The 4,503-nt window shown below is 29.8% G+C and overlaps 1 protein-coding gene across 6 annotated transcripts in view; it reads right to left on the bottom strand.

Annotated features, from left to right (window-relative positions):
* Nucleotides 1-4,503, bottom strand: part of LOC106881053 (protein O-mannosyl-transferase TMTC4) — a 300,747-nt gene that overhangs the window by 235,901 nt on the left and 60,343 nt on the right. The window contains exon 1 of one of the 6 annotated variants that reach the window (XR_008263718.1): nucleotides 115-1,007. The exons of 1 other annotated variant lie outside the window; for it this stretch is intronic. The gene's annotated coding sequence lies outside the window, so the exon portion shown is untranslated. Of the gene's footprint in view, nucleotides 1-114; nucleotides 1,008-4,503 lie in introns of those variants that run through there. 4 more of the 6 variants (XR_008263717.1, XR_008263716.1, XM_052966481.1 and 1 more) reach the window with 4 other exon arrangements.

The following is a 4,503-nucleotide window of genomic DNA, read 5'->3' as shown; positions in this document are numbered from 1 at the left end:
TATATATATATATATAGTAACATTTATACAGATTTAGATTGCTTAAATAAAAACAATAATACAATTCTCACAGTAATAATATTTAAATGATAAAAAATTATGTAGACTACTCACCTTATAATTTATATACTTTTAAAGGTATTTTCCCGATATACAAACATTGACCGCTCCAAGTATTTCAGAGTACTGAACTGTATCCTTATGTATCACAGCAGGCAGCATAAAACTGCAGAACTAAGGCAGATTACTAACATGATTAAAGAGACAAAAAAATGAGGTGGGTGGCTACCAAATATTTACAAAGAAATTCAAATAATCTCGGTGAAAAATTAATAGTAGCTGAATAATTTGGCTCATAAAAAGTATCTTTTCGATTATGTATAATTACTGAAGCTGAAAAACAACTTCATTACATATGCACAGACTATGCCTGAAAACAATCCAACAAATACTCATTTTCATATGCTTTTACGATGGGGCAGTAGGAAAAAAATGAAGGAAAATAAACGAACAAAATAATAACTGAAAGGAATATTATCCCATTCATACCCTGCTTCCACTTCCCATCAGTACACATCAGTCATTCATATGTATATGTTGTATTGGCTGATAACTTTACGAGAAACAATGCAACAACTTTACAAAAGCAATGTAATTCCAATTGCTCACTGCTTTCTTTAAACTCTTTATATTATCAATTGTTCGACCAGAATTGCTTATATCTAATTCATGTTTGGACTAAACTAGGATGCCTGCCGGTAATAATGGGAATGAAAAACAAAAGATATTGCCACATGAAAAAAAAACATACTTAAGTGTTATGATTGAAAAGTTGTATAGAAATAATCTTAACCGAGAAGAGTGTTAGGTGATGCAACAATTGTGAGGATTAGAAATAGGTTTAAGAGCTGGTGATAACATAGCGCTAATATATTTTATTTTATTTTCCTCTTTTATCTTCACCGTACTGAATCTACCAAGTTGCTGAAAAGTATGTATTATTCTTACTGCTGCTAACAGATCTGTTGATTGAAAGAACTTTACTGGCACATTCTGAATCTATTCACAATTAGTAACAATTCACAAATGAAGGGAAAATACATAAAAACGCTAAACAATTCCAGTTTTCATTATAAAGTCTAAAATCATTCTTTGAGTTTAGAGTCTTAAACGAGAATGAAAACTGAAGTCGTGACGTTCATGCATATCAAACTCTTTTAATAAAACTCAATGTTAATTTCACTTTCTTAATTCAGTCGGTGAAATATGTATCTGTAATATACTGAAATTGATTATATTGACTGTACACATTAAGTTTTTGTACATTGAAGGCAGAGTGCCAAAGAAGAAAATACCAATATGTCAAACAAATTCTGAAAGAGTTGACAAAAGAAAATAAAAAACCGAAAATACCAGATATTCTGCTTGTTCAGTATTTTTAAAAGGAAAAGAAAATTGACATATTTTCCTTTGTTAAATATATTGAGTTAGTAAATTCTATTGTTTGATAAATTATGAACACAGCGTTTGGTATCCAATTAATAAATTATTCTGCAGACATGTTTTGTTTCTGCTGAATGAGTAAAATCATGAAGTTAATATTTAATTTCTGATATTTGGAGTAACTTCTAAATGAAATGTATGCTTTAGTCATTATGATTGCATCATTAAACAGTAACTAGGAATAAAATGTTAATAGTTTCAGAAGCAAACATAATAGCAAATACGGTATTAGATTGTCAAGAAGTAAATATTTGTCGACATTTGATCTATAGAGAATAAATCAAGAAAACAGTAATGCTATGTGAGTAGGTAACCCATCTGATATATGTATAAGCATATATGTTACATCAGTATCTGTAGTAGTGAGAACTGTTTTAGACAAAATTGTATCATAGTAACCACAAACTACTAGTATGAGTTAGTGTGCACCATTTGTGTGTGTTGCAATGCATCATCATAAGCAGTACCAACACTAATACCGAACTAATGATGGAAGTTGTAAGTAGTCGCTAACTTTCTAGAAATAGCTACATCTTTCCCAAATTACATCTTACAATTTGAATGGGAAAGGCGCATCGTATTCTGTAATTATAGTCTTAGTTACTCTATATTAGTAAAAATTCATGCATTGCTCACGCTAGAAATATTTTCGATCATTGGTCAATTCGATCAATGAGCTTAAGACTAAACAACAAAATTGCAATTATCAACAACTCTTTTGCATGCCTTTGTGTTAATAAGTTGACTTTGTAATCACATAGTTCACCAAGAGCATATTTTCATTCGTTCTAGTCTCCATATTTTGCAAGGTCTTTTACAACTTTATTAGAAACTAGCGTTGTTAGAGAACTGTACTTTAGCCGACGCTAGAACATAAAATCTTAACAATAAGTGATGATAATATATTGTTTGAGTTAGTTTTAATTTACATTGCAAAGTAGTTGGTTGCTGAGGTGGTTTATAAGCTAATAAGCGAAGACTGAAGCCTAGAGGAAACAGACTGATGTAGTTTCTTCGTAAATTTTGTGTTTTGCTTCGTTTTGTGGTTATTTTGCGTCTAGATTATAAAATAGATGAATGCCATATGTTTGTCTTAGTTTTCATTACAAAAGAAAACCTCATGAAATTCGAAATTGGGCTTACTCTACTAACGTTTGGCTAGGCTAGTGTCCATCGTGTACGTTTCTATGAGTATGTACGTGTATGTATTCCTGTTTATGTGTATGGTGAGCAATATAAAAACTGCATTGTGTCAAAAGGTAACTTAGACATTCAATTAATTTCTCAAATTATATATAGATGCTTATGGTAATATGATACTATGCAGGTGCGAATACTGAGGTCGAATAAAACACCTGAAGACGGTGATTTAGCATGATTGAAGTTCCATAGCTGAAACCAGTGAAGGAATAATAAAAAAAATTTGCTTTCTCTTTTAGTGTCACCATCATCGTCATCCTTTTCATCCTCTTCCAGATTATCATCATGATCGTCGTCATCATCATCATCATCATCATCATCATCATCATCATCATCATCATCATCATCAATATTTAATTACGTGGATGTCATTATCCTTCTAACATATAATTTATTTCACATCAGTCTTTTACAATAAACCTAATCGAAGTTAATTATTCGTTGTATCCTTATCGAGTTTTAGAAATGTTGATAGCGTGACGTATGACGCCAAGAGTAACACGAACTTATATCTAGAGTGTTGTCCCTAAAACAAAATCTCGTATTGAAAAACATTAAGGTCATAACACAACACAAAAATAATCTATAAGTCAATAATCTAGTAATCAAAATTCCATTTTTACTAATTAATTTGGTGTTGCAGAAAAAGGTAACTTTTTGGCTCACAAATTAATCTTGTTTAATCTTCTGTATTTAGGTTAGATAGCTAAACTTAGTTTAGATTTCATTTCTCATTCTCCCTAAATCTCTTTGGGAAATTGTGAAATTAACTCAATCACATTTTCTTTCTCAAAACAGTTTGATAAGCTTTGATTATATTTTAAGAAACATTTTTGTTTATATTTACCAGTAGCAATATATTGATAAGGACATTTTTTTTTATTGTTTTAGAAAATTCATTTATGAAATATATACCAATATAAAAAGTATTTGTTTTGAGTAGTTCGGTATTTTCAAAAAGTACCCGATAAATGTATGAATATGTTTCATTTACAATAAGTTTCAATCAAATGTAGCACGAAAATGGAAGTGCCTAATCTATAAAAATGTTTAAATAAGCAATTACAGATTAAAAAGAGAAAATGACAGAATATGTGATAATTTAAATTCAAATTTCGATAAAGATTAATAATCTATTTGCAACAGTAATTTTACCAAAATAGAGTCTAAAATTGAAAGATATTGAAATATTGGCCAAATATTGATCAAAGAAAATAATTAGGACAAGAAAAAGAAAGAAGATACATGCCAAAAGAGAGAAATGCTAAAGTGGTAGAAAAAATAAACTTTTAAAAATAGAAACTAGGTTAAATATTTTAAGTGCTAACAATATAAAATGTCTTATATCGGCTAACTGCGATCTTTCTTTTTAGAGAGGATTAGAATACACTGGAAACAAATCTTCTCTGCAAGTGATTAGGAAAATTATAGTTCCATCAAGGGAAATCATAGCTAGCAACTAAATTGCTGCTATAATTAATTAAGTCCTCGGTGCGTTGGCTACCCAACTCTTACGTGTAATGGCATCATTCAAATTGCTTTGATCAGTAGAAATCAAATTGAAAAAGAAATGAAATGTACTGAAATCCTAAATAATTAAAATTTTTACTTACCGTTTATGGTTATCTACTATAATTTTTAAATAAAATTCTACGACGTAATTAGAAACATATTCGAGTATTTAACATTGTAAAGAGCTCTGAACAGTAAAATAATGGATACTTTTGTGTGTGTGTGTGTGTGTGTGTGTGTGTGTGTGTGTATACTGGTGTTTGTGGGAGAAAAATACGTGTATATAAT

The sequence above is a fragment of the Octopus bimaculoides genome, chromosome 3 (genome assembly GCF_001194135.2).
Source record: "Octopus bimaculoides isolate UCB-OBI-ISO-001 chromosome 3, ASM119413v2, whole genome shotgun sequence".
NCBI lineage: Eukaryota > Metazoa > Mollusca > Cephalopoda > Octopoda > Octopodidae > Octopus > Octopus bimaculoides.
Note: the sequence above shows the minus strand (reverse complement) of the source record. Positions and strands in the feature narration are given on the sequence as shown.